This window comes from Panulirus ornatus, chromosome 16 (genome assembly GCF_036320965.1).
Source record: "Panulirus ornatus isolate Po-2019 chromosome 16, ASM3632096v1, whole genome shotgun sequence".
Classification (NCBI taxonomy): Eukaryota; Metazoa; Arthropoda; class Malacostraca; order Decapoda; family Palinuridae; genus Panulirus; species Panulirus ornatus.
In genome coordinates, this window is record NC_092239.1 from 20958753 (window position 1) to 20976253 (window position 17501).

Consider the following 17501-nt stretch of genomic DNA (forward strand, 5'->3'; position numbering starts at 1 on the left):
ACGAATTCGTCGAAAACCATGTTGAGAACCGTTTGTTAAGTCTTTAAGTCTTTCCTCGTAAGACTTATTTGTGAGTGAAGGGATCAATTTGGCTGGTAATGGTGGAGGGTGAGGACTGTTTTTGAGAGTTATTTAGCTGCATGTAAGGGCAAGGGTTGTCATAATGGAGGGTGAAGACTGTGAGTGAACGGTAAGGGTTGTGATGTTAGGGAATGACTGCTCTTGTCATGGAGGAAGGTTCTTGTGATGGTGGAAAGTGAGAGGTGTAGTGGTTGAGGATGACGGTTATCAGTGTGGAGAATGAGAATTAAAACGGCGGAAAATTGTTGTGAGGGAAGATGATGAATATTGGGGTGGATGCCATGTGGTGGAGGGTGAAATATTTTTGGATGCAAGGTAGTGGTATTGTGCCATTGCAAGGTGAAGGGTGTGGTGGTGGAACACAAAGGTGGTGAGAGGTGAAAGTAGTACTGGAATGGGAAGTGAAGTCTATTATTGAAGTAAGTCGTGAGGCCTAAGTTAGTGGTGAGTTGAGACTGTGGTAACAGGTGAGGAAGATCGAGGTGTTGAACGCTGGAGTATGACGTGGTAATGGAGACTGAAGGTCGTAACGCTGCGTGGTATAAACAGTGGTGAAGGATGCTATCGATAAAAGTGGGGTAAATTTTCTGTTGCGGAAGGGAGATTATATTTCTTAAGGTGAAATATGAGGACTGGTGGGGAAACAGGTCGATGGTGTGAGTATATAGCTGAGACTGAAGATTGTCGTTTAATATAAAGAGAATTATGTTATAGTCTAATGGTCACCAATCTGAATTGAATTGCTTGAATATTGTTCACTGAAAGTTGTAAGTAGGTTCTCTGACGATATCGTACTTTCTCCTTAAAGACTTGGCAACTAGAAGGTAGGATTCCTGTCCTTGATATAGTGTCTGGAAGGCTTTTAACAAAACATGATCGTTGAAAAACGGTCATAGAGTTTATTTCTTTGTATACCATACTATGGCGATATCGCTGTCAATAAACTTCCCATTAACTCATAGAGAGAAGAAATGTCACGGATGTGGGAGGACGTCACCACGTCACAATAGGGACAGTCATAGGTTAGAGTTAGTCATGAAATATACATAACTTGTTTTCTCTCCGTAAGATGTGACCAATTCTCTGTCAGCACTTGAACACAGTTTTCTCTCTCCCTCAAAAAGAAAAAAAAAGAACAAAAGGAATTCACCTTTACCCAAACAGGTCAGTGAAAAAAGAAAACAAGAGAAAATCTAAAGAAGGAAAGAAAAGAAAAACAGAGTTTGGAACTCTTCTTTAAATGGCTGATGGTAGTAACATAGGTAAAACGCGCTAGAATGGACCAATAACCATAGGTCATGCCTACGCCAGCCAATCACCAACATGCACCAGTGTGTTTGTGTGGCTACGGCGAGTGTATATAGTGAGGTGGAGATAGGCGGGCAAACCAGTGCTTTGCAGAGGCCGCGCTGGAAGGTAATCGTCCAATTTATTCTTCAGTTTATTGTTACTCTCAGGTTACCCGGTGTACCTAGTGGTCCAGTCTCCTTTCTTGTTACATGGTAGTCATGACTACTGTCGCTATGATCACTTTGTGATGCACACTAATGGTAGACTCAGTGAAAATACGGTTATGGTAAATGGTCCACTTTCTTAAGACTCACTATATTGGAAACAAGTTTGGTGTGTGTATTTAAGATAAGATAGATTCACTCTATTGGAAACAAGTTTGGTGTGTGTATTTAAGATAAGATAGATAAAGAAGGTTAATCAAATTCAGGCATCCACTCTGCTGAACATATACTGTTAAGATATTACAAAATGGGGGGGGGGGGGGATAATAGCAACTAGTTATTCAAACAAAGAATTTGAGATCAAGATGATGCTCGGTACTTCTCCGCTTTGGATAAGACCAAGCATCAGGTATATGTACATAGTACAGGAAGTTTTACGGTACATATTTAGAGGTTTATACATTCAAAATGTACTGGTGATTAGTTGATGTGAAGTTACATATTGGTTGAATAGCAGTAACACTGTGTTGACATACATTATGTGATTAAAGATGAACATCAAGTGATGACTATTTTCACGTTTTTTGCGTTACATTGATCTGTAGTTGATGTCCACATAATGATGGGAAAACGAGGCTATCTGCTTGCTTAGCTGTGTGCTTGTTCGTGGATTGTTTATGACATTCACAGTAGTAGGTTTAGGACAGTTCTTGTATCTATGCGAACACTGGTTGTTGGTACAAGGTGTCTGTTATAATGGACGCGGGTCATTGGAGGTTAGTGTTGGTGACAGAATAGCGAGGTACCGTTAAGAACAGAGGACTGAGCCTTTGAGGGAATATCCTCACTTAGCCCCCTTCTGTGTTCCTTCTTTTGGAAAATCAAAAACAAGATGGGAGGATTTCCAGCCCCCAGCTCCCTCTCCTTTTAGTCGCCTTCTACGACACGCAGGTAATATACGTGGGAAGTATTCTTTCGCCCCTATCCCAGGGAATGGCGAATAGTATGAAACATAAAACATATATATATATATATATATATATATATATATATATATATATATATATATATATATATATAAATTTACATATATATATATATTTTTTTTTATACTATTCGCCATTTCCCGCGTTAGCGAGGTAGCGTTAAGAACAGAGGACTGGGCCTTTGAGGGAATATCCTCATCTGGCCCCCTTCTCTGTTCCTTCTTTGGGAAAAAAAAAAACAAGAGGGGAGGATTTCCAGCGCCCCGCTCCCTTCCCTTTTAGTCGCCTTCTATGACACGCAGGGAATACGTGGGAAGTATTCTTTCTCCCCTATCCCCAGGGATAATATATACATATATATATATATATATATATATATATATATATATATATATATATATATATATATATATAAACAAATTTATATTTTCCCCAACTGAATTTATTAGAGGCAGACAATCTCGTTTGAAGATGGTATGTTGCGTTAGGAGTAACCCAAGTATCTAGCTGGTGGGGAGAGATTAATTCTGGTCGACAGTTGACCTCTGGAGGTCCGAAAGCGTCGATGACAGACGTACAGCCGGATCGAGGGTTTACATGAGTTTACATGAGAAAGACAGACAACAGGAGGCCTGATTGGCCCACGACTGCGTTGTCTGGAAAAAAAAATGATTTAACTTGACAAAAGAAAACGATAGTTCTGCTCAATACTTTTTCTAAGCTATCACCGACATTAGCCTTCTAAGGTCTCCGATAACGCTATCGTTTTTATACGTTTATTTCTTGGAGTTTTTCTCAAAGTAAACATTAATTTATAAGATATTTGTCTAAACGACTTTTGAAGGTATTTATTTTTAGCATTATTACTTCCGACGGTAACTTATTCCAGTGCTCATCACACCTACATATTTAGTTTTGAGTTATTCCATTTCACCTGAGGGTAACCATATTTTCTTGTATTTCGAAAAGATGTTCGTGATTTACTTTATCGAACTTGTTCAGAAAATTGAACACTTGGATTAAGTCCCTGCAAAGTCTACTTTTTTTTTTAAGTGAGAAGAGATCTAATCATTTTAGCCTGTCTTCGCATGCCATAATTCTAAGGATGGGATCAAATTTGTCGCGCTTCTTTGTAATTGCTTTAATTTTTCCTCGTCTTTTTCATAGTTTGGGGGCCAAAATTGGGCTGAATACCCAAGGTGTGGTCTCACTGGAGAATTATAAAGTGTGAGAACTGTTTCTGGTGTCTTGTGATCTATGTTCCTGGCTATGAAACCTAACATTTGGTTATCTTTTTTACTTACTGCTTGACACTGTTTAGTGTATTTCAAAATGTTGCTAATGACATCTCTAAATAATTTCTCAGTCTCGCCTGTTTACAGCTTAGTTTAGTATCGTCAGCAGATTTGGAGATCTTAGAGATGAGACCGAGTTCCAGGTCATTAATGTATGTTATGAAAAGAATTGGGCCTAGTACCGACCCTTGTGGCACACCACTCGTTACATTTAGCCAATCTGAGGCTTCGCCGTTCAATTCTACACGCTGCTTCCTTCCGGTAAGCCAGTCTCTGATTCATGTACAAAGTTCTTCACCAATTCCGTGTGCTTTGAGTTTATGTAAAAGTCTCTCGTGAGGTACTTTATCGAAAGCCTTTTGGAAATCTTTATATCAGATGGTAACCTTTCGTCCCAATTCTGATAAATGAAACTTAAAAGTTACAGCAAATTCGTCAGGCAGGATCTTCTATTGTGGAAACCGTGTTAGTTGTCCGAGGTTCGTGTGAGTGTGTGTGTGTGTGTGTGTGTGTGTGTGTGTGTGTGTGTGTGTGTGTGTGTGCAGGAATAATCCAAAAATTTACAAGGCTCAGGTAACGCTGTCGTACAACATACGACGTTGTCAGCAGCCATACATGTATACCATGTATGTGATAGTATCCTACCAGAACACAAGGTCTACGAGAAGGCCACAGTTTCATGAATTCTCGAACGTTGTTTTGTCCCAAACAACATCTTAAGTGTCGGCCAACTATTTTACAGATCATATAATTTCACGGGTCATATATCACTGTCATATATCATACAGAATTGCCATATATCATACAGCAAAGTTTAATATCATAAAGGCATGTTGAATCCCATATAGCAGTGTAAGGGATCATAAAACAGAGTCAAAAGCAGACTCATGAATTATATGATAACAGGGTTAAAAATCGTACAGTAGTGTCGGGGGTCATACAACAGTGTCAAGGATCACAGAGCACTGTTAGAGATGATAGAGGAGTGTCACAGATGAAACAGCAGTGTCAGAGATCATGCAGCAATGTCAGAATATGAGATGATAGTGGAGAATCAGTGATCATACTGGAGTGTTAGTGTCAGACATAATACTGTAGTGTCGGAGATCATATATCAGTGTCAGGGATCGCGCAGTGATCATACAGCAGTGTCAAGGATCATATAGCAGTATCAGAGATCAAATATCAACGTCAAAATTAAAAAGAATCTCACAGATCACATCTTACGGTCACAGATCATACGGCGCTCTCACAGATCTTATAACAGTGTCATGAACAAGTGAGCATCAAAGATAACACGAGAGATTCAAGGGACATCTGAGTGTCCTAGTGTGTCACGTGTGGTTCCTACGGACTTATTGCTATTGGTATTAGTTATATGAAATTTAGGTGAACCTCCAGTTTGGAAAATCTTTTGTTGAACAAGATTGGCATCAGGATATGGAGAGACGTTTTGCAAACCTGTTTGAGAAGCGTCGCAATGTCTTCAGTTTTATGTGTCTGCTGGAACGGCTTACCAGCTTTCAGACGGAGCCTTATCTAGATATTTTTGCTTTCCGTTGCTATCACTATGAATGTGAGAGGTTGCCTTATTTCTCACACACACGAAGACAGACACACACACACACACATACATATATATACATATATATATATATATATATATATATATATATATATATATATATATATATATATATATATATATATATATATATATATATATATACATTTATTTATCTATTAATTTTGCTTTGTCTCTGTCTCCCGCGTTAGCGAGGTAGCGCAAGGAAACACGAAAAAATGGCCCAACCCACCCACATGCACATGTATATACATACACGTTCACACACTTAAATATACATACCTATATATCTCAATGTACACATATATATACACACACAGACATATACATATATACACATGTACATAACTCATACTGTCTGCCTTTATTTATTCCCATCGCCACCTTGGAATATCAACCCCCTCCCCAATCATGTGTGAGAGGTAGCGCTAGGAAAAGACAACAAAGGCCCCATTCGTTCACACTCAGTCTCTAGCTGTCATGTAATAATGCACCGAAACCACACACGCACATATAAATATATATATATATATATATATATATATATATATATATATATATATATATATATATATATATATATATATATATATATATATATATATATATATATAGTGCCATTGTACAAAGGCAAAGGGGATAAGAGTGAGTGCTCAAATTACAGAGGTATAAGTTTGTTGAGTATTCCTGGTAAATTATATGGGAGGGTATTGATTGAGAGGGTGAAGGCATGTACAGAGCATCAGATTGGGGAAGAGCAGTGTGGTTTCAGAAGTGGTAGAGGATGTGTGGATCAGGTGTTTGCTTTGAAGAATGTATGTGAGAAATACTTAGAAAAGCAAATGGATTTGTATGTAGCATTTATGGATCTGGAGAAGGCATATGATAGAGTTGATAGAGATGCTCTGTGGAAGGTATTAAGAATATATGGTGTGGGAGGCAAGTTGTTAGAAGCAGTGAAAAGTTTTTATCGAGGATGTAAGGCATGTGTACGTGTAGGAAGAGAGGAAAGTGATTGGTTCTCAGTGAATGTAGGTTTGCGGCAGGGGTGTGTGATGTCTCCATGGTTGTTTAATTTGTTTATGGATGGGGTTGTTAGGGAGGTGAATGCAAGAGTTTTGGAAAGAGGGGCAAGTATGAAGTCTGTTGGGGATGAGAGAGCTTGGGAAGTGAGTCAGTTGTTGTTCGCGGATGATACAGCGCTGGTGGCTGATTCATGTGAGAAACTGCAGAAGCTGGTGACTGAGTTTGGTAAAGTGTGTGAAAGAAGAAAGTTAAGAGTAAATGTGAATAAGAGCAAGGTTATTAGGTACATTAGGGTTGAGGGTCAAGTCAATTGGGAGGTGAGTTTGAATGGAGAAAAACTGGAGGAAATGAAGTGTTTTAGATATCTGGGAGTGGATCTGTCAGCGGATGGAACCATGGAAGCGGAAGTGAATCATAGGGTGGGGGAGGGGGCGAAAATTCTGGGAGCCTTGAAGAATGTGTGGAAGTCGAGAACATTATCTCGGAAAGCAAAAATGGGTATGTTTGAAGGAATAGTGGTTCCAACAATGTTGTATGGTTGCGAGGCGTGGGCTATGGATAGAGTTGTGCGCAGGAGGGTAGATGTGCTGGAAATGAGATGTTTGAGGACAATGTGTGGTGTGAGGTGGTTTGATCGAGTAAGTAACGTAAGGGTAAGAGAGATGTGTGGAAATAAAAAGAGCGTGGTTGAGAGAGCAGAAGAGGGTGTTTTGAAATGGTTTGGTCACATGGAGAGAATGAGTGAGGAAAGATTGACCAAGAGGATATATGTGTCGGAGGTGGAGGGAACGAGGAGAAGAGGGAGACCAAATTGGAGGTGGAAAGATGGAGTGAAAAAGATTTTGTGTGATCGGGGCCTGAACATGCAGGAGGGTGAAAGGAGGGCAAGGAATAGAGTGAATTGGAGCGATGTGGTATACCGGGGTTGACGTGCTGTCAGTGGATTGAATCAAGGCATGTGAAGCGTCTGGGGTAAACCATGGAAAGCTGTGTAGGTATGTATATTTGCGAGTGTGGACGTATGTATATACGTATGTATTCCTTGCGCTACCTCGCAAACGCGGGAGACAGCGACAAAGCAAAAAAAAGAAAAAAAAAAAAAAAAAAAAAAAAGAATATATATATATATATATATATATATATATATATATATATATATATATATATATATATATATATATATATATATATACATATATAGCGAGGTAGCGCAGGAAAGCAGACGAAAGAATGGCCCAACCCGCCCTCACACATGTATATACATACACGTCCACACACGCAACTATACATACCTATACATCTCAACGTATACATATATATATATATACACACAGACATATACATATATACACATATACATGATTCATACTGTCTGCCTTCATTCATTCCCATCGCCACCCCGCCACACATGAAATAATAACCACCTCCCCCCGCATGTGCGCAAGGTAGCGCTAGGAAAAGACAACAAAGGCCCCATTTGTTCACACTCAGTCTTTAGTTGTCATGTAATAATGCACCGAAACCACAGCTCCATTTCCACATCCAGGCCCCACAGATCTTTCCATGGTTTACCCCAGACGCTTCACATTCCCTCGTTCAATCCATTGACAGCACGTCGACCCCGGTATACCACATCGTTCTAATTCACTCTATTCCTTGCACGCCTTTCACCCTCCTGCATGTTCAGTCCCCGATCACTCAAAATGTTTTTCACTCCATCTTTGCACCTCCAATTTGGTCTCCCACTTTTCGTTCCCTCCACCTCTGACACATATATCCTCTTGGTCAACCTTTCCTCACTCATTCTCTCCATGTGACCAAACCATTTCAAAACACCCTCTTCTGCTCTCTCAACCACACTCTTTTTATTACCACACATCTCTCTTACCCTATCATTGCTCACTCGATCAAACCACCTCACATCACATATTGTCCTCAAATATCTCATTTCCAGCACATCCACCCTCCTCTGCACAACTCTATCTATAGCCCACGCCTTGCAACCATATAACACTGTTGGAAATACTATTCCTTCAAACATACCCATTTTTGCTTTCCGGGATAATGTTCTCGACTTCCGCACATTCGTCAACGCTCCTAGAACTTTCGCCCCCTCCCCCACCCTATGATTCACTTCCGCTTCCATGGTTCCATCCACTGCCAAATCCACTCTTAGATATCTAAAACACTTTACTTCCTCCAATTTTTCTCCATTCAAACTTACCTCCCAATCGACTTGTCCCTCAACCCTACTGTACCTAATAACCTTGCTCTTATTCACATTTACTCTCAGCTTTCTTCTTTCACACACTTTTCCAAACTCAGTCACCAGCTTCTGCAGTTTCTCACACGAATCCGCCACCAGCGCTGTATCATCAGCGAACAACAACTGACTCACTTCCCAAGCTCTTTCATCTACAACAGACCGCATGCTTGCCCCTCTTTCCAAAACTCTTGCATTCACCTTTCTAACAAACCCATCTATAAACAATAGGATGTTTTGGTCGAGGTAGTGTGCAAAATGAGAGGGTTAGGGAGAATGATTTGGTAAACAGAGAAGAGGTAGTAAAAGCCGGCAAGGCAGCGGGTTTGGATGGTATTGCAGTGGAATCTATTAAAAAAGGGGGTGACTGTATGGTTGACTGGTTGGTAAGGTTATTCAATGTGTGTATGACTAATGGTAAGGTGCCTGAGGATTAGCGGAATGCCTACATAGTGCCATTGTACAAAGTCAAAGGGGATAAAAGTGAGTGCTCAAATTACAGAGGTATAAGTTTGTTGAGTATTTCTGGGAAATTATATGGATGGGTATTGATTGAGAGGGCGAAGGCATGTACAGCGCATCAGATTGGGGAAGAGCAGTGTGTTTTCAGAAGTGGTAGAGGATGTGTGGATCAGGTGATTGCTTTAAAAAATGTATGTGAGAAATACTTAGAAAAGCAAATGGATTTGTATGTAGCATTTATAGATCTGGAGAAGGCATATGATAGAGTTGATAGAGATGCTCTGTGGAAGGTATTAAGAATATATGGTGTGGGAGGCAAGTTGTTAGAAGCAGTGAAAAGTTTTTATCGAGGATGTAAGGCATGTGTACGTGTAGGAAGAGAGGAAAGTGATTGGTTCTCAGTGAATGTTGGTTTGCGGCAGGGGTGTGTGATGTCTCCATGACACACACACATATATATATATATATATATATATATATATATATATATATATATATATATATATATATATATATATATATATATATATATATATATATATTTTTTTTTTTTTTTTTTCTTTTTGTTTTGTCGCTGTCTCCCGCGTTTGCGAGGTAGCTCAAGGAAACAGACGAAAGAAATGGCCCAACCCATCCCCATACACATGTATATACATACGTCCACACACGCAAATATACATACCTACACAGCTTTCCATGGTTTACCCCAGACGCTTCACATGCCTTGATTCAATCCACTGACAGCACGTCAACCCCGGTATACCACATCGCTCCAATTCACTCTATTCCTTGCCCTCCTTTCACCCTCCTGCATGTTCAGGCCCCGATCACACAAAATCTTTTTCGCTCCATCTTTCCACCTCCAATTTGGTCTCCCTCTTCTCCTCGTTCCCTCCACCTCCGACACATATATCCTCTTGGTCAATCTTTCCTCACTCATTCTCTCCATGTGCCCAAACCATTTCAAAACACCCTCTTCTGCTCTGTCAACCACGCTCTTTTTATTTCCACACATCTCTCTTACCCTTACGTTACATACTCGATCAAACCACCGCACACCACACATTGTCCTCAAACATCTCATTTCTAGCACATCCATCCTCCTGCGCACAACTCTATCCATAGCCCACGCCTCGCAACCATACAACATTGTTGGAACCACTATTCCTTCAAACATACCCATTTTTGCTTTCCGAGATAATGTTCTCGACTTCCACACATTCTTCAAGGCTCCCAGAATTTTCGCCCCCTCCCCCACCCTATGATCCACTTCGGCTTCCATGGTTCCATCCGCTGCCAGATCCACTCCCAGATATCTAAAACACTTCACTTCCTCCAGTTTTTCTCCATTCAAACTCACCTCCCAATTGACTTGACCCTCAACCCTACTGTACCTAATATATATATATATATATATATATATATATATATATATATATATATATATATATATATATATATATATATATATATATATATATATATATATATATATATATATATATATATATATATATATATATATGTGTGTGTGTGTGTGTGTGTGTGTGTGTGTGTGTGTGTGCAACAGACGTTACAACTTTATAATGGTAAATCAAGTGATCTTTGATCAACATTTTCTTGCATCCCTTGAGTAGTTTCCGCAGCGTCCGAGGTGTAGGCACCATGATACCCTAACACATGGCATTAAACGTCCACACTTATCACATATACACATTTCTTACTTCCTATTTTTCCTGCGAAGATCCAGAAAGTGAAAGTCGTTTAGAATTAGCTCGTGTGATGAATTGATGACACAAAACAGAAAGATTTTTTTTCTCAATTGGTTTCAATTTCCAAGAGAATGCAGATATGTCGCCTCTCATTCAGTCTGCCCACAAAGAAGGTATGGTGAACTGTATAAACCTGGCTCGTGTTAGGGTGACTAACGAAGGTCTGTACAACCCTCCATGTACAGTCGTACATTTGCACGACCGTCGCACTGACCAGCAGAGCTGAAAGTTACATTAAAGGTGACTTCCTCGTGAGTACATGTTACACACTTCTCTCTAATTCTGACTATTTACAAAAGATTCTCATCTTTAGCTAAACTTGCGTCCAATACTTTCGTTGCGAATGGGTTTCTGAACAAATCATATTCTGGCACGATCGAGCAAGTTTAGGCACAAGCCACCCTCGAAGCTACTGGAAAGGGATTCTCCCCACTTCGATGCTATTATGTCAAAATATCTCACAATAAAAGAATGACGTTTATCACAAGTTTCACTTAACTGGCCATAAGTTTTTCCGTCCATCTCTGTTGTATACGTAGGGAGCTCGTAAAGTAACCCTACTTGTTTATATCTATTTTCTACAAACTCAGTCAGTATGACCAAAAGCTGCCACAGTTGCTGAACAGGATCAAGATTATCTTCAGTTAAGAACAAAAGGTCATATCCCACTTCCTTTCCACTGTCAGTGACAGACAGAGTCGGTGTCAACATTCAGTACGGAGGGATGACCACAAACATGCGATCGCTAAACACTGTCATGTAAATGATCATTTCATAATTCTTGAAAATCCCGTTATTCTTTACCCCTCTGCTGATTATGCCACATGTAACGTCATTAAATCTGTCTAAATTGCTAATACTAAGAACTTTACTTTGTCCATAGGCGATTTTAAAGCCGATCCTAGCAGGACTCAAATCTTTATGAGAGAATTGACAAAACACGAAAACAGGAAAAGTTGTTCGTGACACACCCAGCTACCCAGGTCAACCCCCGCCACATGATCCCCCTTAATCACTCTCCCTTACAAGGGTATGGCACCAGATAAAGCAGACAGTAGTTGGCCTAGAAAGATTGGTTTTCGACGGCGGGAACCTAGTGTGATGTTGGTATTTAAATAGCTTTGTTAAGTACTGGCACCTGATGAGGTGGATTGTCTCCACGCAACAGGATAAGTTCATTGATGCCTTTAGAAATGAAAAATAGGCATTGAGAGAACTCTTGTCGACCGTTCAGTACAATAGTTTAAACGCTGTCTATATTTGCAGGTAAGATGTAAGGTAAGTCTTTGTCAGTACTTCATGAGCAGCAGCAATATTATATACATGGATCAACCTTATGGTAATATCATTTCTTCCTGTGATGTCGCCTTGAGATGTAGCAGTGCCATTCCACCTGATATAGCTACAATATTGATGTGGTTATTTCCCTCATGGAAGCTTGTTCTTGTTTTTCCAGTGATACAGCTTTATGTCCCACGTGTAGCAGGAGAAGAGGAAAATGAAGGTGAGTCTAGCAGTGTTGCTGACGTGTCAGGTAGCTGAGGCAGTCGCTACGACGTCCATGGGTGAGTAAACTCCCTCTCACGTTACCAGCACGCTAGCCAGTACATCAGCTGTAGACACATGACACCACCATCACAGTAGCCAGTACATCAGCTGTAGACTCACATGACACCACCACCACAGTAGCCAGTACACCAGCTGTAGACTCACATGACACCACCACCACAGTAGCCAGTACACCAGCTGTAGACTCACATGCCACCACCATCACAGTAGCCAGTACACCAGCTGTAGACTCACATGACACCACCACCACAGTAGCCAGTACATCAGCTGTAGACACATGACACCACCATCACAGTAGCCAGTACACCAGCTGTAGACTCACATGACACCACCACCACAGTAGCCAGTACACAAGCTGTAGACTCACCTGACACCACCTTCACAGTAGCCAGTACACCAGCTGTAGACTCACATGACACCACCACCACAGTAGCCAATATACAAGTTCTAGACTCACATGAAGCCACCACCACAGTAGCCAGTACACCAGCTGTAGAATCACATGACACCACCACCACAGTAGCCAGTACACCAGCTGTAGGCTCACCAGACACCACCTCCACGGTAGCCAGTACACCAGCTGTAGACTCACATGCCACCACCACCACAGTAGCCAGTACACAAGCTGTAGACTCACCTGACACCACCTTCACAGTAGCCAGTACACCAGCTGTAGACTCACATGACACCACCACCACAGTAGCCAGTACACAAGCTGTAGACTCACCTGATACCACCACCACAGTAGCCAGTACACCAGCTGTAGACTCACATGACACCACCACCACAGTAGCCAGTACACAAGCTGTAGACTCACCTGACACCACCTTCACAGTAGCCAGTACACCAGCTGTAGACTCACATGACACCACCACCACAGTAGCCAATATACAAGTTCTAGACTCACATGAAGCCACCACCACAGTAGCCAGTACACCAGCTGTAGAATCACATGACACCACCACCACAGTAGCCAGTACACCAGCTGTAGGCTCACCAGACACCACCTCCACGGTAGCCAGTACACCAGCTGTAGACTCACATGCCACCACCACCACAGTAGCCAGTACACAAGCTGTAGACTCACCTGACACCACCACCACAGTAGCCAGTACACCAGCTGTAGCCTCAGATGAAACCCCCACCACAGTAGCCAGTACACCAGCTGTAGACTCACATGACACCACCTCCACAGTAGCCAGTACACCAGCTGTAGACTCACATGACACCACCACCACAGTAGCCAGTACACCAGCTGTAGCCTCAGATGAAACCCCCACCACAGTAGCCAGTACACCAGCTGTAGACTCACATGACACCACAATCACAGTAGCCAGTACACCAGCTGTAGACTCACATGACACCACCATCACAGTAGCCAGTACACTAGCTGTAGCCTCAGATGAAACCCCCATCACAGTAGCCAGTACACCAGCTGTAGACTCACATGACACCACCATCACAGTAGCCAGTACACCAGCTGTAGACTCACATGACACCAGCATCACAGTAGCCATTACACCAGCTGTAGCCTCAGAGTAAACCCCCCACCACAGTAGCCAGTACACCAGCTGTAGACTCACATGACACCACCATCACAGTAGCCACTACACCAGCTGTAGACTCACATGACACCACCACCATTGTAGCCAATACACCAGCTGTAGGCTCACAGAACACCACCAGACCACAGTAGCCTGTACACCAGCTGTAGACTCACATCATGCCACCACCGTCCACAGTAGCCAGTACACCAGCTGTAGACTCACATGACACCACCGCAGTAGCCAATACACCAGCTGTAGACTCACAGGACACTACCACCACAGTAGCCACTAAACCAGCTGTAGAATCAAATGACACCACCACCCACAGTAGCCAATACACCAGCTGTAGACTCACACGACAGCCAACACCACAGTAAGTAAGTACACCAGCTGTAGACTCACATGACACCAGCATCACAGTAGCCATTACACCAGCTGTAGCCTCAGATGAAACCCCCACCACAGTAGCCAGTACACCAGCTGTAGACTCACATGACACCACCATCACAGTAGCCACTACACCAGCTGTAGACTCACATGACACCACCACCGCAGTAGCCAATACACCAGCTGTAGGCTCACAGAACACCACCACCACAGTAGCCAGTACACCAGCTGTAGACTCACATGCCACCACCTCCACAGTAGCCAGTACACCAGCTGTAGACTCACATGACACCACCGCAGTAGCCAATACACCAGCTGTAGACTCACAGGACACTACCACCACAGTAGCCACTAAACCAGCTGTAGAATCAAATGACACCACCACCACAGTAGCCAATACACCAGCTGTAGACTCACACGACACCAACACCACAGTAGTAAGTACACCAGCTGTAGACTCGCATGACACCACCACCACAGTAGCCAGCACACCAGCTGTAGACTCACACGGCACTATCACCACAGTAGCCAATACACCAGCTGTAGACTCACACGACACCACCACCACAGTAGCCAATACACCAGCTGTAGACTCATACGACACCACCACCACAGTAGCCAATACACCAGCTGTAGACTCACATGACACTATCATCGCAGTAGCCAGTATACCAGCTGTAGGCTCACATAACACCACCACCATAGTAGCCAATACACTAGCTGTAGACTCAAATGACGCCACCACCACAATAGCCAGTACACCAGCTGTAGACTCGCATGACACCACCATCACAGTAGTCAGTACACCAGCTGTAAGCTCATAGAACACCACCACCACAGCAGCGGGTACACCAGCCTTACACTCACTTGACACCACCATCACAGTAGCCAGTACACCAGCTGTAGGCTCACATGACATCACTACCACAGTAGCCAGTACACCAGCTGTAGACTCACATGCCACCACCACAGTAGCCAATACACCAGCTGTAGATTCACACGACACCACCACCACAGTAGCCAATACACCAGCTGTAGATTCACACGACACCACCACCACAGGTAGCCAGTACACCAGCTGTAGGCTCACAGAACACCACCACCACAGTAGCCAGTACACCAGCTGTAGGCTCACATGACACCACCATCACACTAGCCAGTACACCAGCGGTAGGCACCACAGTAGCCAGAACACCAGCTGTAGACTCACTTGCCACCACCACAGTAGCCAATACACCAACTGTAGACTCACACGACACCACCACCACAATAGTAAGTACACCAGCTGTAGACTCACATGACACCACCACCACCACAGTAGCCAGTACATCAGCTGTAGACTCACAGGACACCATCACCACAGTAGCCAATATACCACCTATAGACTCACACGACACCACCATCACAGTGGCCAGTACACCAGCTGTAGACTCACACGACACCACCACCACAGTAGCCAGTACACCAGCTGTAGACTCACATGACACCATCATCACAGTAGCCAGTACACCAGCTGTAGGCTCACATGAAATCACCACCATAGTAGCAAATACACTAGCTGTAGACTCACATGACACCACCACCACAATAGCCAGTACACCAGCTGTAGGCTCACAGAACACTACCACCACAGTAGCCAGTACACCAGCTGTAGGCTCACATGACACCACCATCACAGTAGCCAGTACACCAGCTGTAAGCTTACATGATACAACCACCACAGTAGCCAGTATACCAGCTGTAGGCTCACAGAACACCACAACCACAGTAGCCAATACACCAGCTGTAGACCCACATGACACCATCATCACAGTAGCCAGTACACCAGCTGTAGGCTCACATGACACCACCACCATAGTAGCCAATACACCAGCTGTAGACTCACATGACACCACTACTACAGTTGCCAGTACACCAGCTGTAGGCTCACATGACACTACCACCACAGTAGCCAGTACACCAGCTGTAGGCTCAAAGAGCATCACCACCACAGTAGCCAGTACACCAGCTGTACACTCACCTGACACCACCATCACAGTAGCCAGTACACCAGCTGTAGGCTCACAGAACACCACCATCACAGTAGCCAGTACACCAGCTGTACACTCACCTGACACCACCACCGCAGTAGCCAGTACACCAGCTGTAAACTCACATGACACTTCTGAAACCACATTTTTTCTCTCTATTCTGATGTTCTATATACTCTCTCAATCAACACCCTCTCATACAAATTACGAAGTACACTCAACAAACTTTTAACTACGTGGTTCGAACACGCACCTTTATCCCCTTTGCGCTTGTACAGTAGCACTGTATACTCATTCCACCAATCCTTAGGTACCTCACCACGATCAATACATACAATGAAGATCCTAATTACCCATTTAACAAGACAGCCATCCCATTTCTTGGAAAAAATCAACTGAAATACCAACCACTCCAGTCGTCTTGCCACATTTCATCTTATGCAACATCTTCACCACCTCTCTTTTATTTACCAAACCAATCTCCATGGTTCTCTCATTTCGCGTACCTTCCGAGTCAAACACCCTATATCTGCCATCCTATCACCAAACACATCCAACAATACCTGTAAATACTCACTCCATCTCCTCCACACCACATCATTCTTATTACCTCTTCATCCTTTATCTCCTTCACCATTGCTCCCATTTCTTCTCTTTTTTTTTCCTCACACTATTCAGCTCCTTCCAAAACATCTTATTCTCCTAGAGGACTACTGATACTAGCTCACTCCACCTCTCATTTGGCCAATTTGATCTATTCTTGTACCTTCCACGAGACCCCTACCCCTTTTTCTTTGTATGTCTGCCTATTACTTGCATTTCTACCCTGTAAATATCGCCCATATACATCTCTTTTTTCTTTCACGAGCGACCTTACTTCGTCATCCCACTACCCACTACCCTTTCGCACCTCTCCATCTCTCACATTCCGCATCCTAAAACTTTTTCTCACAAGTCGGGAGGGCCTGAGTAGTTCTGGGAAATTATATTGATTGAGTGGGTGAAGGCATGTACAGAGCATCATATTCGAGAAGAGCAGTGTGG